The sequence below is a fragment of the Oxyura jamaicensis genome, chromosome 3 (genome assembly GCF_011077185.1).
Source record: "Oxyura jamaicensis isolate SHBP4307 breed ruddy duck chromosome 3, BPBGC_Ojam_1.0, whole genome shotgun sequence".
Classification (NCBI taxonomy): Eukaryota; Metazoa; Chordata; class Aves; order Anseriformes; family Anatidae; genus Oxyura; species Oxyura jamaicensis.
This window is the reverse complement of record NC_048895.1, coordinates 32,324,334-32,349,913: the sequence shown is the minus strand read 5'-3', so window position 1 is coordinate 32,349,913 and position 25,580 is coordinate 32,324,334. Positions and strand designations below refer to the sequence as shown.

Sequence of the window (25,580 nt, the reverse complement as noted above, 5' to 3'; positions counted from 1 at the left end):
TTATGCTTGAAATCAAACAGTTAGACATCTAAGTTCAACCAGACATTTTCCCTGACATTTATTCATACTATTGCTGGCTAAGTGAACAATTCTTTGTTAGACAAAGAAAAAATCCTTCACCAGGAGGAGTTCAGACTCATCTTTGGAAAAGCTTTGTAGCTTGTTGGTCAAGACACTTCTTAAGTTCCATTTTTCTTTTGCATTAGAGAAGGTCTCAAAACTGATCTCATCAAACAAGTGTCCAAACCCTTAAGACTGACACAATAACAGACAGCAACAGAAGACATGACTCTTTTTTTCAGTGGAAAAAGGATGACTAATGTTGTGGCCTGTTACAGGAAAAAAATGGATGCCCTGATGAAAATCATTATTCATTATTCTTTGGAGGTGTTTTTTTTCAGTACTATGAACATGACTGTTGCAGTTAAGCAGCAATTAGGCAGATGAGCTGTGAAGAAAGCTAGAACAAACAAAACAAGCTGTTCCTAAAAGCAGCATTAGAAATTAAGGTCAATAGTAAATAATCTGTGTAGAAATATTAAACATGGTAGTGATATCGCATTTATGAAAACTGTAATATCATTAATAAAAAATTAAATATCAGTTTTCAGCTGTCTTTCTCCAACTATTGTTGGGTACACAAAGAAAATCAGGCAACTGAGCAACTGATTTCCTTATGAAAGGGCTTGTTGTGGGTGAGTGTTTTGTTTTTTCTCCCCCTCTCCCAGAAAGGTCCCTGTCCCGAGCTACCCTATAAGCATGTCCTCACATCTTTCCTGGTGAAAGTGAGGAAGGTGTAGCATGCAACTTCACCAGAGAGATGCAGAAACGGCTTAATTACTGCTAAAGCAAGGTTCAACAGCCAGCAGTAAGCTTCCTCCCCTTTTATTCCAATACAGAGTAGTACTTCACATCAGAGACTCATGCATACATTCCAACATGATTCTGCTGTGGGCTAGTACTGAAACATGTTTTTGCATTTGGGTGACATTTGGATTCAGTTGTGGCCATTCACATTAAGAAAAATGCCTTTTTTTTTTTTTGGTTGGAAATGTAGTCTTGTATCACATGATGCTTTAGGAGTCAAGTGCCTCTGAGCTATAAGACTTAAAAAGACTTAAGTTATGAAAGTACTTATGCTGGTTTCTCTCATTTCAGCTTGTTGCAAACTAAGACTGGCAGCCACTAAAGATAAGCAGGGAAGGAGAAAAAAATTGTCTTTTTTTTTTCCTGTTATGGAAGGACAAAAACTGTAATGTTAAAGCAAGCATGAATTTTTCCATATGAGAAAATGTCTAGAGGCAGCTTACATAGCCAAAAATCAGATGTTATGTGTTCTTACTGGGACTAGTATAAAGATAATCTTGCGTGGTAATTTAGTGAGCCATACTAATACTTTTCCCTGTTAGATTCATCTCTGAGTCTCCCTTAGGAATTCATGGGAAGCAGGAGAATAGTTTTAGTTCTTGGGAAAAATATTAAATCAAGCATCGCCTTATGTTCATTAGCAGAAAACAAAAACAAACAAATCCCAACATCCTTCCCTACTCCCCCAAAACCCACAACAAACCAGCCACAACAAAACACAACCTAAAATATGCTGAGAATGGTTCATCTGTCCATGATCTTTCTTTGTTAAAGATTGTGATATTTAGTAGAATAGAATAGTTCATTTGGAAGGGACTTTCAAAGACATCAAGTCCCATGGCATGACCATCTCGGGGCTGCCCAAAAGTTAAAGCATGTTATTGAGGGTGTTGTTCCACTGCCTCTTGATCATTGATAGGTGTGGGGCATCAACCACCTCTCTAGGAAGCCTGTCCTAGTGTCTGACCACCCTCTCAGTAAATAACTCTTTCCTTATGCCCAGTTTGACCCTCCCCAGCCCAGCTCCATGCCATTCCTATGCATCCTGCCATCGGTTCCCAGGAGCAGAGCCCAGCACCTCCGTCTGTGCTCCCTGCGTTGGGAAGCTGCAGAGGGTAGTGAGGCCTTTCTCAGCCTCCTCTTCCCTAGACCGGGCAGCCCAAGTGTCCTCAGCCTTTCTTCACAGGACAGGCCTTCTGGCCCTTTTGCCAGCCTTGCTGCCCTCCTCTGGATGCTTTCAAGCACTTTAACATCCTTTTAATATTGTAGAACCCACAATATAGTAATATCTGAATTAATGTTGTATTAACGTATTCCTTGCTATTGATTTAAATTTGTATACATAAGATCTATGTGATCAAGTTACTTGCCAAACAGTTGATAACAGATTGGGTGAAATTTATGTCATTTTATATCTACTATATGTATCCCTACATGAAATTTTAACTGATTGCTCTGTGCAGGCTCTTTCCTGGAGACTTCTATATTAAGCCAGGTTTAATTCATTTTATTTATAAAGCCTAGAGTTCACTTTTCTTGCAGATTGTGTTAACTACATTGTGCAGGTGAAATAGTTTGGTCACGGGGAAAAATTTACCTGGGAGTAAGCAATTAGGAATTAGAGCTAAATCAGAAACTTGGTACTCACAGTCCCAGTCTTTCTGTTAAGACCTACTGCTATATATCCTGTTGTATTGAAGAAAAGGGAACTGAAGGTAAAAGAAAACAGAAGACACAATATTTGACATAAACTCAGACAAGGTTAACTATGCTGCAAATAACAGGAGGCATAAATAGGTCATTGCTTTGTTATTAGATTTAGGAAGATATATATTTCACAAGGAGGAATTTTTATTACTTTTTTTTTTTTTCTTTTTTTTCATAAAGATGACAAGGAATTTTTGTAGTGGACAAAGAGGGAAAGCCTAATCTCAATTCATGATCAAAAAAACTTGCTTCCCTTCCTCTCACCATTTTCTCCATGAGCACAGTGCTACATCAGTGGTGGCTGGGTCAAGTAAATCAGGAAAAAAAATGGCCCGTCACCTAAGACAGTCTGTCCTGGACTTGATGCTCTTGAAAGTGCTGTTCTGTACACAGCTAAGCTCCATTTGGGCTAAACTAAGAATACATGCAAGTTCTTTGATAGATTTCTGTATTACCATATTAGCAGTCATTTTACTTGGGCTTTGTTTTTTATTATTTTCACAGATCTTATGATAAAATTGGGCTCTGTAGGCCTAATTTTTCAAAAATAAATAAATTCATTAATTAGTTGTGTAGTCAGGCCCAGAAAGTGTTTATTTTTGCAAAGTATCACCAAAGGAAATAGTAAATGGACAGGCAGATGAAATGTGTGCCGTGATGGACAGCAGGAGCAATTTGTTCGAGGCCTGAACAAGGCATTCCTACTGGGATGGAGCTGGCAGAATGCATGCAGGTTCAGTTATCAGAGCTAACTGTGTGACATTAGGGTGAAGATGTGAGAAATGGGACTCTTCCTGATGGTAGACCAGCCTTTGTCCATGACTTCTTGGCCAATTTGTTGTGGTTACTGAGTTAGCACATTTTTATTCTTTCTTTTTAAATCTAATTTAATCTAAAACGAATGGGAACGGACAATGACAGGTGGGATATGAATATAGGCTTAGGAGCAGATATGGCAAGCTCAGATTTTCATTTGGTACGTTTACCTTATTTGAAACTAGACTAATGCATCAACAGCTACTCCATACTATAAAAGTATTTTTTGGCAATGAACTCAGCTAAGAATGACAGTTTTTGAAAGACAGTGTTCTCATTTTTCTCCTAATTTTTCTCTGGTTAAGTCCCCCAGAACAATTGGTTACTGCCAAGAGAAAAGGAGCACAAATACCATCTTTTGCTGTGTTTTAAATGATTGCCAGTGGAAACGTGGGTGACATGCTAATGAACTGCTGTACAAAAGACTCGGTGGAGAGAAAGTGTGAATGTGATAGTCTGGCTGTATCTTGGACTGTCTTCACGTTGATGTAATTTGCTTTCTAGATCCTTCCAGAGTTTAAGTTATGTTTACGACAGATAATCAGTCTGGCATTTAGTGATTTATTATTTATATTTTTTATAATATCATTATTTTAAAATGTCATTCTATGGAACTATTTCTGTGCTTCAGCTATTTAATGATTTCTGTTGGCCTCATCTGGATTCACAAGGGACTGTGCTAGTATTGGTTAATCATAGTGGCTTTCAAAGTTGTGCCTTTTTATTTCGTGAGTGCGTTCAATTTCAGTTCTGACCTAAAGAGAATCTAATTTGGAGGTATCAAATCTGGAGTTGTTTGTTTTTCTTTTATTTTTTTTTAATAGTAAGTCAGAGATCATGATACTGTTCTGGGAGTTGGACCAGAGCTGAGAGGCTGAGGTCTCTGAATTCATAAACACGTCAGAAGGTCAAACAGGGAGTGTGGGATTAACCATCAACTGTCAGCAAATCATTCTGCTCATCTTGAAAGTATCTTGTCTAGAGGAGGTACTTTTTAGATGTGAGAAATGGTGTTTGGTGGAGGAAGTCAAACTTGTGACATTTCTTTCTAGCTTTAAATGAGAAACTATATTCAAAAAGACTGTCCCAGCTCATCTGCTATCTAGTCATGGTTTTGGCCTTCCATGAGCTAGTTGTAGAAAAAAAACCCTAACTGAGAAGTTCTTCTAAGTTTGAGGTTTGATTTAGATGTGGTCGTTGTCTTGATACAGCAATGATAACTTCATTATCACCACTTAAAAACCTAGCATTCTTTAAATGAGGACAAAATGAAATGACTTAACTTTGGGAGAAAAAAAAAAAACACACACAAAACATGGAACTCTGGCAGTTCTCGGGTGCTTTGCCAAGTGACCTAGCTTGAAAAAATATGGTTTTATTGCCAGGAAAAAAGCAGCTCATTTATGAACATGAAATGAAAAAGGTTTAAAAACTCCAAGTATTAAAATGTGTGCCATATACAGTTTTGGACAGCATGTAAATAACACTTAAATCTAGTTTGAAACTAGTTCTGGTCTTTTGGTGCTGTCACTTGCTACTTTGTTAATAAATTGCATGATTTTTTTTGTTTTCTCTAACAATCTTACCCCACTTTCCCCAGGTAAAAGATGATTTTGTACACTATTATGAATTTTATATATATATTGCTGCATAGACAACTTTGCCTTCACGATACACACAGGAGGAGGAAACCTATTGATGAAAAAATTCAGTGCTGAATGTATTCAAATTTCTCCGCAGATTTCTGTTTCTCTTTTTTCTTTTTATTTTTTAGACTGATTTTATTATCTGGAGAGTGTTTCTGTTCTGACAACCATCAGTAATGAGTAGGAGATATAAGCTGGTTTAGGGTCAAATTAATACATAGCTTACTTGGTTGTCTGGATTCTACTTTTCCAAGAGCAAAGCTGAAAATCTCTTTTTGAAGGCTTCAGAATTATGAATTGTAGTAGTCCATACATGTAAATTTGTAGAGCTTTAGTTGGCTTTAAGGATAAAAGGAATTTATCTTAAGAATACATACAGCATGTATATTTATCCTTAAGACCTAAATATGACTTTTTTTTGAGGGAAGTGCTTCCATGTATTAGCACATAGGATGAGATGCAAACTATCAATGCATTAATACATCTACATGTCTCAGATGAAAATTCAATACAACTATTTTTTTTTCTATTCACATCCTGTAAATGGTTAAATAAAAGATTGCTAAAAGAAAAAGAAAATAAAAATTAAGAAATAAATCTGTAACTTGAGGAAAAGAATTTAGATGACACAATTGCTATTCTTTATTCCAACAATAAAGGTAGAAATAAGTTCCTCACCATGATGAATATATAGTAACTGAAAAAATAATTTCATGATAAGGCTCTGGGTACAATTGAATAGTTAAAGAGTAAAAGCTGTTGCTGAATGAGAAAAACAATTTGGTTGAAATCAAAGGTCTTTTTTTTTTTTTTTTTTTTTTTTTTTCCCCATTGTGGAAAAGGATATCTCATGAAACAACTGTCTTGTTTTACATGAATTTTTAATGTGTTGTGAGATGTTTCAAATGTACTGACTGGCTGGGTGGTGGCTCTGCTATCCTAAAATATAGAAAAGTGATATGGTGGGCATTTTCCTCTACCAGTCTTACCGTTGCCCTGTGTATTGCCTCATTTGGTATAGAGGGTTGTCTTCTTCAGAAATATATTAAAAGCAGAAAATGGGAAGGCTAGTTAGGACAGACTAAGAATCTGGTTTATGTCTTGAGAGAGCTTATTGTGTTATTATTCACCTCTATTGAGAAGCTGTCAAGATCCCCTTTAAGAGGATGTAGCATTGCCTTATGTAGGAAGATGCTTGCAGGAGAGGATAACATTTATTTAGAAGACACTGGTCAAAAGTGATAAGACTAAATGAAAAATTAGAAGGCTGCTCACTGTTTGAGGAATGAAATACTAAAATAGCAATCCTAATATTGCAGTGGAAGAAAGGAACCTAGATGACTTGAAATATAGTATTGAAAAAAGGGTTAATAGGGCAGAACTGGGGTTGTTTTAGGCTTAGAAATGCAGAACTGTAAGATGAATATTCCTAACACGCAACCAAGTTCGTCTTTAAGGAAATTCTGTTCCTTTTGTAGCTTTCTGGCCTGTTTTAATTTGATTCTGCTATTAGGTGTTTTGCTGATCACCCAAGGGGGACAGGTCAAAACTTTCCATGATCTCCTTTGTTTCTCGGTGTGATTTTTATTCCTGTTCTGTTGCTTGGTGGGTTTTGTTTGTTTGTCTTGTCTTCTCCCAAGTGTGGACTGCAGAGAGATTTGGGATTTCAGCACACTATAATAGTGAGAAACTTCTGAAATGCCTGGCTGATACTGAGAGAGAATGTGCTGTGCTGCCTATCAGAGATAAAATTAGGATTGTCTGTCTTCCAACTCAGATGGAAATTTTGCATCCTATATCTTACTTCTTTCCTCTTCCTTGGACTTTGCTGATGCAAATTAAGCAGCAGAGTGGCGCAGCGGAAGCGTGCTGGGCCCATAACCCAGAGGTCGATGGATCGAAACCATCCTCTGCTAGTAGCCTTCTTTTTAAATGTTGAACTTGGTGCTCAGGGATATGGTTTAGTTGGTTCTATTGGCAGTAGGGTGATGGTTGGACCTAGGTGATCCTGGAGGTCTTTTCCAGCCCTAATGATTCTATGATTCCTGGGACTACCTGCATTAAGTCCCCTCAGTAGATTTTCTGCCCATTTCTTGGAAAATAGATATGGCAATGTCTTTCTGCTTGAACCCGTGTTGGTTTGAGTCTTTTTGTTTTCATGCCAGAGGTCATAAATTGTCTTTTTTATTGTCAACGTTTGGTGTATCATTGTTGGTTTAGTCTTTTTTTTTTTTTTGTTTTTTTTTTGTTTTTGTTTTTTTTTTTTTTTTTTTTTTTTTTTTTTTTTTTTTTTTTTTTTTTGCCACTATCTGGTGGTGGTTTTAACACTGGAGGTTGAAGGATTGTGTGGTGGTTCTGGTATGGTTTCTGAGAACTCTCTTGGAATAAGCTTAATGAATACTTGTTCCACCCGTGTTGGGCTTGTCCCAACACTTCTGACTTTTTAGCTTGACATCACCGATTTATCAGCCCTAAGTAAATCAGAATTGGAGACACTTTGCGGTTTCTTGACCATTGGGCTAGTGAGACTTGTCCTTAGTCCCCGGTCGTTTTCCTCTATATGAAATGATCAAAATTGTCAGTGAGACAAACTGAGAATGACTTACTCATGAATGATAATTTGGATATTTACTTGAGTCTAATTTCACTAACAGAATCCAGCGGACCTCATGATACATATTCAAAATAATTGAAAATTGAAATAGTGATTTTTGTTTGCATAAACAGAAGCACTCCTCAAATGTATCTCCTACAACTCAAAAGTTAATGAGAATTTTCATTAAGTTAGGTGATCATCTTTTTTTTTGCAACACTTGATCATTTGCTGTTTTTCTCTTGTCTAGCATCAGACCATAGAGGGACCATGTTTTGTTCTGTCTGTAATTCCTGTGGGCGATGTAAAATATGAAATAACATGACTGTTTCTGCAGTTATTGCTGTAATTAAGTTGTTTATTGAGAAAATGAAGACTTCTCTTGCTGCCAATTTTTTTTTTTTAAATGCTTACAGTGGGAGAAATGATAACTAAGCACATTTAAACCTAGGCAATTAAAATGAATGTAATTCAGTAATTCTTGAGAAACATCCTTATCTCTTTGTTATTGCTTATTTATTTTATTTTATTGGTATGACTAAGTGACTTCCAGCTTAAAATTAGCTTCTCTAATAGCACTTGTTGCTCAATGAGGAATTTAAGAATATCAGTTATTTATTCCACGGAGCCCTTCTTCATTGGAATTTGAAGAAGTTCTCATAAGGATTTTGTAGCCTATTAAAAAAAAAAAAAAAAAATCTGACCACAAATTGCTTTTACAGATGATTATTTTTTTTTTTTTACTGTCTAATGACCTGATTAGAAAAATGTCAAATTCTTTTGAAATAGAGCGTTTGAGCTGTTTAAAAAGCATACGGCCTAAGTTACGGGTAATTCGGAAAACATAATGGAAAGCATGTTTTTGCAAAGTAGGTTATGGGATGTGTGCTGGTTTTATTCCCAGCCTTACAGAGTAGGACTTGAGCACTCATCTTAACCCTGTTAACTGATCTACTGGGCACAGACACATGCACTTGAGCACATCAGAACAAGAGCTGCCTGATAGGGGGCATTTTTGAAGTTGAACATCTGGGGTGACTCTGGAGCTGCTGCAAGTTCTGCCATGCCATGGGGAGAGAGACTTCACCGTGCAGCTCCATAGCTGCCCTTGTGCCACAGCAGGTTGGTAGCTCATGTGCTTCTGGTTGCTGTTTGGAGCTGCTCAGGAGTCAAGCAAAAATATCCAGCTGTTCTCAGGACATTCAGGTTAAGTGTCCAGTGCAGCAAATGCTCGCTGTGGTACATTCCTAGAAGAACAACAGATGTGACATGCATGTGCAACTGAATTTATAGTTCTCCGAAGGCCAAATATTCATTGTTGCAATTTCTCTTTGCACTCAAATATGCTCCTGGCCAAATTTCCTCTTATGCATATGACCCAGGTAATGCACCATGCAGAGAGAGTTGTACAGGAGCTCAACTGCTGTGAAATCCCTCCTCTAAGTGAGAACAGGAATTTGGAGTGCAAAGCATTTGTTCTATTAAAGATATTTTGGAGCCCTAATGCTTTGTAAGTGGGTCTAAATCTGCATGAATGCCACCGACTTTATGAAATTCTCTGCCTTTAATGAGGACCCTTCTGTCAGTGCCCTGGTAGTGTTCTGCCATCTCTGGAATGTTCTTCAAAAGGAATCCGATATTTGCCCAATTTAATGCACAGCATAAAATAGAAGACCCACTGTTCAAGAAAAGTAAAGTCTCCTTGGTGACATTCTTCACATCAAACAAACTTGCATGTTCAGTGATAGGTATGGGACATTGTCAGGCACTTTGCTTCGATGAAAATGAATAAATAAAAAGACGGATGGAGGGAGAAGAAAATCTGTTTTCTAAACCTAAACTTTTTTGTGTGCTTAGGCAAAAAGGATTTTGAAATTATTCTGTAAACTGGCAAACTTACCATTAAAATACACAATTTCCAAGTTTAAGCCTGTAAAGTGGAGGGCTATACGTGGTCATTGGTGTTGATATGTGTGTTTATATGAATCTATGACATATTTGTGAGCACATCACATGTGTTTTCTTGAATCTCCCAGTATTCTTCTCATCGTTTTAACTTTCAGCTGGTGGAACTCAACATGAAGTTGGGTTTTCCCTGGAGCAGAAGAGCTTCTATCAGTCTTGCTAGTCTTTAAAAAGACTGCTTTAAGAACAGTGCAAGACTCGGAACGTTTTCGATGATGGTATCAGGTCTCATGGTGCTGCTCTCTGTCTCGTGACCCAGAGGACACAGTGATTTGACAACTAAACTCTAAGGATCAGAAAGAGACAGATGTTGAGTGGACAGATCTTTGTTCACCAGTAATCAAGCTTCTTTTGAGTGTGCTACTGCAGCTCAGATTTCTGTCTGCTACCATTTACTGAATTTTGGCCATTAAATTAGCAGCTTTTAAAATGAAAAAAAGAGGAGGGGGAAAGAGCAAAAGTTAATATAGAAAGCTGCTGCATTGTCTGACCATCTTTATTTTTAAAAAGTCCCAACTGTGGATTGTATTCGGTGCCAGTTTCTTTCCAAAACTTTCATTAATCTCAGTGTTATAAAGCAGGTTACTGCTAGCATCCTGTGAACACACACATGTGTTATGATTGTTCTGAGTAGACTTGCATATACAACCAGGGAGCAGTTCTCGTGTCTCAGACATACGTGTGTGTAAAAAATGTCCCTGAGTGTGAAAATGAGGAAGACAATCCCCACTGCTCTAATGATTTTGGACAGGACTGGTATTTTGAAGTAACTATTTTCTTTTGTTATACTGTGAGCCCTGATAACTCTTAATTGGAATTTCTTTTGGTACCTGTTTTTCCCAAGCTCAGTAACTAAGGGACTCCATGAATTGCAATAGCTTTCTACGGGGCAGCTGTCACAGGTGTCCGTGTGCCATGGCTGTATCAATGCAGTTGACACAAAATTCATTGCCATACAGAGCACCTAAGAAAGGGGTGAGCGTTTGCTGAACTATGCTTGTGCTGTCCTCCCGTCTTTGCTGGAATTCATGGTGTCACCTGGTCTATTCATAGTCAAGATGAAAATTTTCTGTAACATTTTCTACTCTAAAAGTTGATGCATAGTAGTAATTTTCTGAAAAAGAATACACTGAAAACAAAGATTTTTTTTTTTTATTATTATTTTTTTTTTTAGGTGGTTTTATGTAGAAAAGAGCATTGCTAATGGAAGAAATTAGACTTGATTATGTGGCTTGTTGCACGCCAGTCTTGTGCTCTGACCTACAAGCAAAATTAAAAAATCTGTTTTTTAATAGTTACACAAGCTTAAAAAAAGAATGCAGGTGAAGTTTTAAACTTGTCATTTTCTGCTTACCAGCAAATTATCAAGGGGCATGCTCTAGTTGCTGTACATAATAAAACTCACAAGATTGCTTTCCAAAGTACGTAAATTATAGCATTTCCTATTTTTGCAATCTTCTAAATGATTTCAACCTTCTTGCTGTGGCTGGAGTGAATTCCTGTCTGTTTCTGTTGGCTGCCCAGGGTTCAGACATCATGCTGTTCCTCTTTAAAGGGCATGCTGGTTTGTGGTGGAAAACTTTTTACAACATCCTCTGATAATCAAGACAAAAGTCTGAGGACAGTATCCAGATGTAAATTCAGACAATACATAGAGTAAAACATTAGAAAAGTGGGAGTGATTGATGCCAATTGGTACCATAAAAGAAATGTTAAGTGATTAAAACGTGCTATTGCCATAGGTATTCCTTTCAGTGCTTTATAACTTTGTCAAATCTTTGGGGAACACTTTCCTTCAATTTTCTGACAGTTTCTGTGGTGCTTGGGAAATGGGAGAGGGAAAGAGAAAGAGGAAAGGAAATGTGGAAACACTTTGTGAAAGTTGTATCTTCTGAGCTCAACATCCTGGGTGTGCATGTGGAACGACACAGAAAAACAGAATAGTCCGAACTGTATGTACTAATAATATGCAAACGAAGCCTTCAAATAAAGAGCAATTGCTCTTTCCTTGATCTCTTTTTTTTCCTGTCTGAGGCCCTTTCCTCTGTCACCTACATTTTCTTCATCTAAACCTAAGGTTTCTGAGTGTTTGGTATTTTATAACATGGTACAAACTAAGGAAAAAAATTGGGATCACTTTCCACAGTCCCTCTAATATGCCTGTATTATTTCTCACAGCTGTTATAAATGACTTATTCTCAGACGGGTTGTGTAAGAAATCAGAGACAGTCTGCTGCTATAGTCTTCCCAACCATCACACATTCATAACATGTCACCCAGATGCCCTTTTTCAGCTTTGACGCTCTTTGCCTTAGGAAGAATGGACTGAGTAAATAACAGGTTGGCTTTTTTTTTTTTTTTTTTTCTTATAAGCAAATAACCTTATCTTCAGCAAGTGGAAAACAAAATAACAGAAGTCAAGCCTCCATGGGAGAGCATGGAATGCTCAAATTCAGACTGAAACAATATTGCAGTAGATTGATTAGTATTTGAACAGAACATTGTTCTACTTGAAGGTTGCCTGTGAGGAAATCCATGCGGCCCTTACCCAGCTGGGAGGCCCATTCACTGAGAAGCCAGCCCAGGCTGTTCCTACACCTCTTGGAAAGGGAGGAGTTGGTGGGCAAAGGATTACCTATTCCATCTTTTTAGCAGAAAGTTCACTAGGTTTCCTGAGACTGAAGGTTTCTGATGGTTATGCACTGATTTGCTGATGTGCCTTGGTAGGAAAACCTGGAGATGACTTTTCTCCAGAAATTTCTGGTGCTGGAAAAATTACTTTGCTGTTTAAGCATTTGACCTTCTGCAATGTAAAATAGTAAAATAAGTACAGAAACTCAAGCTTATGTTCCATGGCATTGACTCTGGATTGCCTGAGACCTTTACTTTTGCGGGTGGTAGTATTGTATGCTGCTGGAAAAGTTGTTCTAATCCTACTGATTTTAAATGGAGTGCATACTTTGCTTAATGTGGACTCCAAAAATACAGTTAATAATTCCCTGTAATTCCCAGCTTCTAGGAGCAAAATGGCTTAAGCTGTCATGCACAGATGCTAGAAGTATCTTAAAATGTGGAATAAATATTTTGCTGTTTCTTCATGAGAAGTGCTTTGTATAGCAAAGCAGTAACTGAAGCACCTTTTCTGCCTGCTCTGTGCGCACCTTTTCTGCTTCTGTGTTTTTGATGGAGACAGATACTATAAGATTTGATTTTCGTGGGGTGGGGAAGGGAAGCAGTTTGAAAGAACTGCTCTCAGTGCTGACATTTAAATGATCCCCTCATTGTCTTTTCTTTAACTATTTCTGTCCTCCTTTTCTGCTGGTTTGTGTCTGTTATCAGATGTTGATAACTACATTTCTAGCTATTTGTAGTCAGTTCTGCTACCAGCATGTGGATATTGTGTTAGGAGTTCACCCTCTTTTGTGTGTGTCCCTGCATGTTATCTTATAACCACAAAGGACAGCAGCTCTCTGGATTTCCATTCAAAGATCTGTAGGTCCTAATCTGAAGTCTAATGAGGTGAACTGGAGCACCTTCCAGCGGGTCATGCCCTTGAAGGCAGATTTCCTGTTTAACTCTGTCTTGTTTTAGCAGGTTTCACTGCAAAAATTAAGGAACTCTAGGATGTAACAGCATCATGAACATCAGTGTAGAACTCTCAGTAGTGTACTCTGGACTCTGGTTACTTTTCTCCATGCCAAATGAGCAAGGAACTTTGAAAACCATCTTAGCTTTTGTTTTTGAAAATTGAGACCTATGCTGAGAAGAGTGTGTATGCAGTCTAAACTGAAACAGTTTTATATTGTACTTGTAATAGATATAATGGAGTCATTCCACACTTACAGTAAGTGTTATAAAACTTTATACCAGTTTACAGAGGTTTTTTTCCTCTGCAACAGTACATGCATAAATGAAGTTCTGCAGAGGCTGTAATAAGAGCTTTGTAACAATATAAATTTGAAACTTAAAATTGTATCAGCATTTGCTGTTAGTGGATTTTATTTCTGACACCTTATATAAATCATGTTTAAAGAGTCTAGAGCTTAATGATAAGGAATTTTAGAATCTTCTAAAACTTATCTAATTATATAGTTTTTTTTTTTTTTTTTTTTTTTTTTTTCAGCCTGCTAGAATTGTTATATCTAAAAGTCTCAAAATCTTCAAAGTGAATATGAGAATAAAAGCCCAATAAGATGACCCTCCTTTTTTGAGAATGTTTAATGTTGTTTATATTTTTGTCTTTGTATGCAAGGTTGCAGCTTATTATGAAATATGGAGTGGGTTCTTATGTTTGCACTTAACAGTGCCATCAACAAGTCTTCACATGAAAGTAAAATGAAAGAGAAGTCTTTCAAATTTACTGGTTGTGGTTTCCCATTCAAGAGATCCTATTATTTTAGCATTGTGTTTCTAATGCCTTGAATAGCTTTGTGCCAACACCTCCATTGTAACCTGCCCCACCTACTGTGTATTTTATGACTTGACTTTAAAATTCAACTCCTAGTTGAAACTTGTCATACCAAACCTCAACTCGAGGGCAAATTTTGTGCATCATGTTTTCTTAAAGGATTCCTTGGATTCCTTTTTTTTTTTTTTTTTTTTTTTTTTTTTTTTTTTTTTCAGGAATATCAAGCAGGCAGCCTATAGATATGGTGTCTGACTGACTGCCATGCTGTCTATGTATATGCATTCAGCAAATACAGAATCTAGATGGAATAAGAAGTAAATGTGTAACAACTACAGTGACCAAAGAAAATCTAGCAACTGTAAGGTCTGTTTCAACCTGCAAACAATCTAAAACAACACTAGGAAGTCTGATTCTGCCACCTGCAAATAAGCAGTGTCCCTGGGCAAGGACACTTGGAGAAGACCGGAGAGTGTTATAGATGGTTTCACTTGTGTTTTTTTGGGAAAATTTCTGTGAAACTAGAACTGAGTTTCAGGGATGACAAAAAAAATTGAGTCAGGAAATAAGAGGCCATGTGGGGAAAAGCATTAGAGGAAGAGGAAGGAAACTGAAAAGTTTGACCTTATCGTGGGCTTTGGAAAGTTTTTCAATTTCAGTCTAAGGCTTTGGGACTCTTAGGAGAGGGAAACCCCTCTTTTCTCTACCTTTAAGCAGCCATGTGGCAGATGCACTACCAGCACTTCTCTGACACTTAGTGTTCTTGTCGTGAACTGGTTGAACACTGCAGAAAACTAATGTGGGAGCAGTGCCGGCTCACAGGCATTTTGATGACCTCCTACCCAGTTGGCATCCCTAGGTAGTTAACAATCTTACTTGTAGGTATGTTGCTGGAATGTCATCTCCCAAATCCCAGTGCCACAAATCTGTAAACATATATTTGCATGAGGAGTGGGGAGTCGAAGTCTAGGAATGCCCATACCAGGTACAGTTTTGAATCTGCTACAAAAACACAGAATCGAAATGAGCTTGATTGTTGGCTTTTGGTCCTGTTTCAACTGTAAGCATTTGTTCTGATACCTCACTGCAGTTCCCTTCTGTGCTTTGTGAGCGAATGTCTGAGGTTTGGGCTAATATCATTTGCCTGTAAGCTCTGCCTCCCTGTGCAGTACCTGGGTGAAGCTTTTTAAAGGCTATTACAGATGACACAGTGAATTAGTGCTTTTGAAAGACTTCCTCAGCAACGTACTATCTCTGTGAATGGTGGCATGGAGGACCAAAACACATTGTATTGAATGAGCTTCAGTGATGTGGAGCTTGTCTTGTGAGTGAATCTATGGATTGTTTTATTCCAAATAAAGCAATTTTATGTGCACTTCTGGTGTCATTTTATTGCCTATTACCTAGTTATCTAAGATTCTTCTGCAGTTCCTTAGTTTGTTCTCCCCCTTATGTTATTTAAATTACTCTGTATTGTCAGCAAATTTTGTTAGCTTGTTACTTACTCCCTGTTCCAGCTCACTTCTGAATTTCTTAAACAGTACAGCGCCTACCACACAAACCTCTGACTTGCTCTCTGCTGTTTCTTGTTTTTAATCTGTATTACACTCTTATGGATTGTTTAATTTCTTTAAAATAATTTGCGGAGAGCTTGATGCTTCTCTTTGGAAATTCAGGTTGGCATTTTGTTGTATTCTTCATTTTATCAGCTGTGTGATAACCCTATAAGTCAGCTTCAGTAGGTTTGTAAGGTAGGCTTTTTTTTTTTTTTTCACAGAATCCATGTCAGCTGTTCTCTGAACAGAAAGAATTAATAGCCACTGGAACAACCCATATCCTTTCCTGTACTTTCCCTCTATAAACTCTTTGACCAATACTATGATGTGCCTAAATATTATCTATTTGCCTGATGCAAGGCTTTGAGGCCTAAAAGTACCCCAAACCTTTTTTAGAGTTTTGAGTCACATTTAGCCTTCCAGGCCAGTCACAGGTTGGGGTGGTGTTTAAGAAATGAGGATACGTATACTTTATTTATTTATTTATTTATTTTTATCAAAGGCAAAAATGACAATAAGAACTCACTGTAGGCTTGGTGGTTTGTCACAAGTCTGAGCTCCAAGTAGAAGTCTTTGCTGATGTAGGAAAACTTTCAAACGATATGCAGAAATGCAAACATCTTCTCTCTTTCCTCTATTTGTCTTTGGCACTGTATGATTTTAAGCTAATGGTATAGTTCGTCACTGAATACAAGTGTTTGACACAGTTGTGAAAAGTACTGAGAATTTAAACTTTAGAAAATCCTGTGAAGACCAATATATAAAGAGCTTGAAGAGAAACAGCAAAAAAATTACAAATATGTGAAAGCGGTTCTGAACCTTCTCTACAAAAGAATCATAGAATCACAGATTATCTGAGTTGGAAGGGACCCACAAGGATCATCAAGTCCAACTCCTGGGTCCCCAAAGGACCACCCAAAAATAAAAACCAGACCCTGTGTCTGAGAGCAATATCCAAATGCTTCTTGAACTCAGGCAGGCTCAGTGCAGTGACCACTTTCCTGGGAAGCCTGTCCCAATGCCTGACCCCCCTCTGGGTGCAGAACCTTTCCCTAACCCCCAGCCTGACCCTCCCCTGTCCCAGCTCCATGCCGTTCCCTCGGGTCCTGTCGCTGTCCCCAGAGAGCAGAGCTCAGCGCCTGCCCCTCCGCTCCCCTCGTGAGGGAGCTGCAGGCCGCCATGAGGCCTCCCCTCAGCCTGCTCTGCTCGGGGCTGAGCAAACCAAGGGGCCTCAGCCACTCCTCACGCATCTTCCCCTCTAGGCCCTTTACCATCTTTGTTAAGTAAGAAAACTTACTTTTTGTAGTATTCTCTTATTATTATTATTATTTTTTACCCAAAGTGTGTTTTTCACTGTGTTTACTCTCCTGTTTTCACAGTCTATTCTTAAGCAAGGCAAAGCAGCACTTGCACCAACAAGTAAACTGTGGGAGGACCGTAAACGTTGTTCCATTGTAACTTCAGTTGAAGAGACAAATATGTAGTTGCATCTAGCAATTGAAGCAATTCCTTGTTCAAGTGCACAGACCATACCATGTTATTCAAAAAATAATTAATTAATCCACAGAAGCAAGGAAGTGAGTATCTTCCACTTTCCAGCAGAAATAACAAGGATAGCTTGGTAATTCTGGTTACTTTCATTAGCAGAAGTCTGGTAGGACAGTTTGAGTATGTGGTTTATTTAACCAAGTAATGTGGAAGAGAGAAAAATGTTAGAACCTGACTTTGTAAGAATGGCTCCCTAAGTATAGGACCACTGAAAAAACAGTTATTGAGGAAAAAAGAAAAGACAAGACAAGACAAAATTGTTGTGTGACTACAGTAGCCTAAATTTGTAGTAGTAGTAATAATAATCCAAAGATTTTTTTCACAGCTTGAAGCTTTTCTTGAAGGAAGGTGAAAAAGTGTGTAAGCATAGGAAGACAAGACTGCCCAAAGCATTCATTTTTTATTTTTATTTTTTTCGTTATGACCTTAACAAAAAGGGTTAAATGAGAGATGCTCTTAATGAAATGAAGTGGTAGAGGTGAAGGCCAGAAGAAAGAGCTGTTTGCTAATAGCCAAATGGTCAGTATGTGAGACCATCTCAGAATTGATGGTGGTGGTATTGGGGATATGTTGGAGAGTGGGTGGCCCAAAAAGCTGAGCCAAAAGTATATATATATATATTTTTTTTCTTGAAAAGGCAACAGCATGGAATATGGGGGGAGAGACTGAAAAGTAATGCAGATCTGTGTCATAGTGATTTGGAAATGCATGCTGGAGCAAATACTTTGTGCTTGAAGAATAATAATATTAAAAGTAGCTGACATTGGTTTAATCTAATTAGTTTTTGACAAATCTGATATAATTGTTGGAGGGAGGGGAGGGAGGGGCAGAATAGCATCAGGAGATGAAGTTGAAATACAGATACAAAAATTTCCGCTTAGGATGAGGGGGAGTGTAAAAGGAGAAATAGGAGCAGAAAAAGGAGAAAAAGCAGCTACTTGAATGAGGGACTCAGTAAGAAGAGAGAGGAGAAGAGACAAATTAATCATTGCTGATTTTGCTGCAAGTCCTCGAATAAGTGGACACAAACCTAATTTTTCGTAACTTCTCAGGTACTCAGAGAGTCTCTAAACCTCTCTAAATAAGGAATGGTAAGACTACATATATTAGATGGAAACTTGAAAACAGACGCACTGTATAGGAAGCTTCCCTAGAGCTGGCAGCTATTAGTTTCCTCTTCCACCACCAACCACTGTCTTCTTCCTGAAGCAATTTTGAAACATCCTGCCTACAGGATGTAATTGCAGATAGTCCGATGCGAGCTGTCTATTGAAATGTCTGAATTCCTACTGTTAAGAAAAAAATACGATGCAAACTCTTGAGAGAATACATTGCTCCTCCTCTTCTGAGGTACCATGCAAACTCTTTTGATAGCATCACAGAGGAAAAATGAACTTAGTCCCAGTGCAGAGGTTTCCATTAAAATCTTCCCATAACTATTCCTGATACAGTTTAAAAACAAGCTTTAAAAAAATGAGATTTCTAAACCCAGTGTTATGACACATTGTTTTTTGAATAGAAATGGAACAGAATTGAAATACGCAAAATTGAGAATGAAGCATATCATGCTTTTTTTCCTCAAAATACATAATCTACTGATTTTTTTACAATCCACACGTCTTCTTTTGACTTTCTTTTTAACAAAATTGTTGCCTTTACTAATACACTGAGACTATAGCGCAGAAATTTTGCAAAATGGAGAAATATCTTAAAACTTTTAGACAGAAGGAAGTGAAAGTATTAGTAGTCTTCATATTTTGAGGCAAGGATGGAGTATTTTTGTGGATGAGTAGAGGTTTCCTGAAATGTTCATGGCATGTCATTTTGCTGGGGTTTGATTTTTCAAATAAATACCACATCAATGAGCTATAGCAGAAGTGTAGCTCTAGTTCCCAAGGTGTGTGTGGTTGAGAGCTGTGTGGAATTCTTGTTTGCAAAGCATTGTGGAAAACAGTCATAGCAGCAAGGAAAAAAAAAAGGGGGGGGGGGGGGCAAAAAAAAACACTAAAATCTATTTTGAATGAATGACTGAAGAAAGGATAAATGGGCAACAGGAAGAACCTGAAATCCAGAAGACAAACCCTTGTTCACTTGTCATATATTCAGACATACTCTGGTATTTCTGTAGCAGTCTCCCAAAAGCAGAAGCAGCCTCTCAGTACTGCTGCAAGTAGTCTGACTGAAACATGTTTTTAAACTCTGTACTATTCAATTTTTAAACCGTGTGCTGTCCAGTTCTCACACCTGGTTTTAGAGGGCTTCTTGTTACGTGTCCAAACAAAGGCTTTTTTGCTTTTTTTTTTTTTTTTTCTTCTTCTTCTTTGGGGTTAAGGATTTGAGAAGGACATCTAAGGAGTCCAAAGTCTCAATTAAAAAGGTGGTCTTGTTTATTTCTGTCTTGTCCATTTAGTTCTTGGTCACAGGTATTTGATTTGGATAGCCCATCGTTAACTAGCTTTCAGAATTAAATATTACATTTCTTGGGAATGCTTATTTTTTGAGGAATATTTTAATAATGCAAGTTATAGGGAGACCAAAGGCAATGCTTTTCACCACTGGATGTTACTTTACATGAGTGCCATCACCGGCAAATGACATCATTGTTCACAATCTTTTGTCTCACTGGAATGGAGATGTTCTAGGGTATCAGCTGGTGTATGACCATCTTGCCAAACACATTGGGTGCTGCCAGACTTGCACATGCAAGCTTCAGTAGGAGAGAAGGAAAATTACTTTTGTCCTTCTGACTGGTGATTGGACAATCACAGAGCAGATGTTACTGTGTTTCAGGCAGTGGAAAAGTAGACAGAAGTCCTCAGAAAATTTTGGAGTTTTCAAAGCCAGCTTATTGAGGAGGCTGTGCTAGCAGGGAGGTGCCTGCTGCTGGCTACTTTAGCCTGTGATTACTTGCCTCTCATTAAGCCATCAGTGTTCCCTGTGCAAAGTGAGGGAAGAATTGGTTATCCAAGAGGTCAGCCTACTGAATGGGAGCTGCCTGTGCCATCTAGGCTGTTTTTCTCCTCAGTTGTTACAGGTTTCCACTGTCTCAGATCTTTTGGGGATCTGAAGGGCCAAGAACCTCTTAGTAGTATGACATTCATCTGTTTCCTTCCGTGGAAGCAAAGATTTGTGAATTAGTTACTGCTTTGCAGCTCTGCTTTCTATCTCCAAATCCTCAGAACCTAAACAACCTTAATGGGGACGTCCACGCTTATGCCACGTCTTTGCGCGTGGTCCCGATGAACACAGGTTATCTGCCTCTGGTCCTTGTAAGAGGAACATGGACACATCTCTAGAACGTGTCTAAGGAATGGGACTCGTCTCCTCTGTGTCTGATAAAAGTAAAGCTCTTCTGCCTTCTGAGTCCATGTTTCTGGTCTGAGCAACTGAAGCATGTGGCAACATTAGTGATGAACAGCAGCTAGCAAAATACTTAGGTGCCTGCAATGATAGTGTTTGAGAAGTAGCTCTATGCAACAGTAATTATGTATAGCCTCAGCAGTCTGTTTGCCGGTATCAGCTACCCAAGCACGTGAAAGCATCTTAGCTTGTGCAAGCAGATATCTAGGTACTTAATATCTGGTTGGTTTGTTTCAGCCCTAATTCACTAGTCTAATGTAATCTTTTTGACCTTTAAAAATGAGAGGTCCATGACCAGTTTTGACCTATTTCAAAGATTCAGGCTTCCTTCTAGTCCTCAAAATAAATATTATGATAGGCATATAACATCTATGTGATTAGTACAACTGGAATGTCTCTTCTGTGTTGTGCAGTTAATGCTGCAGGTCAAATAGAGTTGGCCTTGCACAGTTGGCTTTGTAGTTGCATTTAATGTAAAAGCACATTATATATGTAATTTCAAATGCTCAGCATTACTGCAGATTACTAGAAGCATGCATCTGTGGAATGGAGAGGAACAGCTTCGTAGAGGAAGCATTATAGGTAGAGTTGCAGCATATGCAGCACGGTATTAATCAGAATTGAGTTGATTTGTATATTAAATGGCTGTTTGTGCCTCTAACATTTTTTTAATTGCATCCTTGTGTTACACAATCAGATTAGTTCTTTGCTCTACCTTTATGCACAGTGAAACAGTTAGATGTGCTTTTATATACATTTTTTACCAGCTTATTAAGAAGAATTTTAAGAACACTATTTAATTGTTGATGAAGACAAGTTTATCTTAGAATTTAAGGGCTATTAAGAAATCACATGTGGAATGCCATGAATTCACTGTTTGTGTGCTAAAGCTCTAGCACACAATGATAACTGGTGGTTCTTGTAAGGTACTCACAATCAATCTGCCATATATGCTGGCAGATAACTGTTTCATAAATCAATTTCATTGTTGTATAATGATTTCTGAAGCACATAGGCTTGCACGTGAATTACCACTTTGCAAAAGACTGTCCGTATGGTCTCCTGAAATCTTTCCCTCTTTGTAATTTTATCTTTTGGTTAGAGAATGTTTGGGGTTTTGTCACAAAAATAATTTATTTTTTTACCTACTAGTGTTTGTACGTATTTGTCTGAGTGCTAAAGAGATTGGAATTGAAACATCTGGGGATTTTTTTTTTTTATTATTATTATTATTTAATACTCTGCAGGAACATGAGGAAATTCCTTAATCACGTCAAACCCCTCACTAAGTTGAAGTATGTAGGCTTTGTTCTACTGGGATTGCTTTGATAGAACTGGAACCAGTCCAGGAGCTGCAGTAACGTAACAGAAACAGCCACATGCGGTTTTAACCACGTGTTACTCAGTGCTGAAGTCAGATTGTGCTGCATTTCAGAAAAGAGGAGATTTTTTTCAGGTGTTTCAAAATCCTATGGTTTAGAGTCTATAAATATATGCTTGGTTATAAATTAAATACTTTCAGTGTACATGCTACCCTAGGTAGTACATTTTAAAATTGTTTGGGCTGTTCAAATGTAGCCTTTCTTCATCTATAGAATTTGCTTTGGCAATTCCTTTCTGGCAATTTTTACTTGTGAATTTTCTATACATATTCGGATTGCATTCTGATAGGTGTTTTTTTTTGTTTGTTTGTTTTATTTTGTTTTTTCTTCTTCTTTTACAATTATCTCTTGCTTCTTTGGAAATCGGCCAGTTTGCCTCCATTTATATACCAGATCCATACACCTGGGTCAGGGCAATCCAAGACATGAGGACAGACTGGGAGAAGAACTCACTGAGAGCAGCCCTGGAGAGAGAGACTTGGGGGGGTCTGGCTCGACATTATCTCACAGTGTGCTCTTGCAGCCCAGAAGGCCAGCTGCATCCTGGGCTTCATCAACAGAGAAGGGTGGTCAGCAGGGCAAGGGAGGTGATTGTTCCTCTTTGCTCTGCCCTTGTGAGGCCCCCCCTGGAGTTGCGGCATCCAGGCCTGGGGTCCCCAGCACAAGAAGGATGTGGGGCTGTTAGAGAGGGTTCAGGGGAGGCCACAAAGATGATCAGAGGGCTGGAGCATCTCTCTTATGAAAAAAGGCTGAGAGAGCTAGGGATGTTCAGCCTGGAGAAGAGAAAGCTCCAGGGAGACCTCATTGTGGCCTTTCATTACTTAAAGGGGTCTTATAAAAAGGATGAAGAAGGATTCTTTACTCAGGTAACTAATGATAGGACAAGAGGGAATGGTTTTAAACTGAAGAAGATAGATTTAGATTAGACATTAGGAGGACATTCTTCACTGTAAGGGTAGTGAGGCACTGGAACAGGTTGCCCAGAGAAGCTGTGGATGCCCCATCCCTGGAGGTATTCAAGGCCAGGTTGGATGGGGCTTTGGGCAACCTGATCTAGTGGGTGGCATCCATGTCTTTGGCAGGTGGGTTGGAGTTGGATGATCTTTAAGGTCCCTTCCAACCTGAGCCATTCTATGATTCTATGTTGCTTGTTAATTTTTGTCATACTGCTGCATGTCCTCCATTTTTGGCTTGATTCCATGCATTGGTATTAAAGCTATACATGCAAGCCTGTTCATGTAAAAATGACAAACCAAACTCTTCATGGCTGACGTATAGTGAAAAAAAATGTTCTTTTGCACAGGTAGTATGCTTCCCCTCTCTTGGGAAATAGTTGCTGTCTCAATAGCTGCCAAAGCCAAACAAACGTATTTGCCCAGAGGTAGTTTTCTCCTTTCTTTCTGCCCATCAGCCTTGTAACCTGAACTCTGGTTTCCTAACCATGTTAAGTGCAGTGAAGTCTGTGTTAAATCAAAGCTTTTCATTTAAAGGTTAACAATCACTGAATGACTTACAGGCTAAAGAGAGGATTTGTCCTGATCTCAGTGCTGTTAGGGTATTGCAATACGTTTGGTGTGTGACAAGATCTTACGTGTTCTTAAGATTGTTGTTTAGGCTATAAAAATCCTCCTCCTAGAGCTATCATTGTCTACCATGAAAAAGCATTTCAAGTGTATTAGGTGAGGCTGATTGGTAGACCTGTATTCATCTGACACATTGTAGTTCTCATAACATGTTTCCAAAGCAAAATGCTGTAGGCACATTTGCTGACTTCACTGCTGTCTGATAAATTGTTAAGTGCCATGTAGTTTTTACAGAAAACAGACTGTGGATCTTTGTTTAGTGGAATTAATAAAACTACAAATAATTTTTATAATTGTAGGTAAGAAATTGCCTTGAGGTTATTCAGTCTTCCCTTGACATTTTTTCCTACATCCTATCTTTGTGGTTCCAATAAAATCTTGATTCCTTTTGTCTGTACTTTTGCATATAAACATGCATACAAATATGTGTTTCATTAAAAGCACATGAAGTTCATATAGTTCATTCAAAACTAAAAAAAAAATGGATGAAGAATGAATGAATGAAATTCAGGTCTGGTGGTAATTGTATTTTAATGGTAGTATTTATGATTGCTCTTAGAATACTTTGTGAATTTCACTTTGTGATCTATGACTAAAGCACTCAAGCCTGGCTTCCAAGCAAAAGACACAAATGTACATAATTACAGAGATGCCTGAGAGAGGAAACTGCACCAAATATGTTTAGGGTTATGGATCTCTTTAGCCAAAAGCTGTGGTCTAATGAAAAATCCCACACGTTTTGGAAAAAATGTTGTTACCTTTTGATGGCAGTATATCTGATATCAAGGAATCTCTTCAGCATCCTACATGCAACATCATATGAGCAGTCATGAGCAACAAAGACAAAGTCCTTGTGAGAGGGGAAATGATGGTGGAAAGACAGCCCAGAGATAAATGGTGCTATGCAGGGCTGAAGCATAATCACTACTTCTACTGGCCAGTGAAGCTGTAGTTGTTGCTCTTGGGATAAGTTATAAAGTCCTTGCAGAAGAGCAGGAAGCAGCTCTTCTGTTGGCAAGCAAAAAGAGGAACCTGAAATGCTAGATGCCCAAGACACTGGGATATTTTTCACAGGTGGGCACAATGTTGCTGACTTGAGCGCTGACTTTCTGAAGCTTATGTTCTGCCTTTCCTTGACTTGTACTGTCCCAAAGTTATCTTTATAAAATGGGTTCAGTGCTTGTATGCATAGACTGGTGACACAGGAGGTATGTCTAGGTATTACGTGCAAGCTGGGGTTGAATTTTCAGAAAGCTTTTCTACAGGAATGTAAACGGACTATTTGCTACCAAACCTTCACAGATTATTATGCCTGGATAATCTATGCATAATGGTGTGTTTAGCAGCTTGGGGTTGATCAACATGTTTGCCACCCAGATCTGTGGGAAAATCTGATGTTATGATTCAGTCTATGCATGAGTGAGGTAACCATCCCACAGAGCACGTTTTCTTTTAGCCCAAGGAGTGTTATGAAAGGTAAGAGGTTGGTCCAATTAAAAACCAAAGGTGGTATAAAATGACTCTCCTTCTTCTACCTCATGGGCATGGAGAGTGGTTGCAATTTCCACTCCATACAACTCTACTGGATAAGTTAAATTTCACCCCATCCCAACAATTTTTAAAGAAAGATTGAAATAGGTATTATGTTTCCTTACAAACAAACAAACAAAATCTCCATGTGAAAAAGAAAAAAAAAAAAAGTGTAATGAAGGTTTGAGTTTAATTTAGCTAGAAATTTTTCAGCAATGTGGGCAGACCTGCACACAGCCATAACAGTTATAAAGCAGTAGGCAGGCAGAAAAGGTAAAACTTACATGAGTATCTGTTTGGGCCAAACTACAAGCAATGTTTGTCATGATTGAGCATTCAGCAGCTCATGTAGAGCAGGCTAAACTTTGCTTTAGTTAATGCCAACAGCTTCTAGCCTTAAGAGTCTTGAATACGCTGGTAGAGATCTCAAAATCCAAGAGGTTAAATGTAACTGGGTCCCCTTTCCTGTGTCATTCCCTGCAACTTTTTAATGAATCCAAAAAGTGGTTCTGTAACAGCTTGGTGTGACTGGAGTATAATTGGGGCAGTGTTCTCAGGACAATGCAAGCTCACCTTCATGGTCCAGCTACACTAGTAGTACAACCAAAAAAACTGTTAAGAT

At 38.3% G+C, this 25,580-nt stretch overlaps 1 long non-coding RNA gene and 1 other non-coding gene across 13 annotated transcripts in view; both read left to right on the top strand.

Annotated features, from left to right (window-relative positions):
* Positions 1 to 25,580, top strand: part of LOC118164310 — a 370,599-nt gene that overhangs the window by 50,014 nt on the left and 295,005 nt on the right. The gene's annotated exons all lie outside the window — the stretch shown is intronic.
* TRNAM-CAU lies at positions 6,881 to 6,952 on the top strand. Its single transcript has one exon. It is a non-coding gene; the product is annotated as a tRNA-Met (tRNA).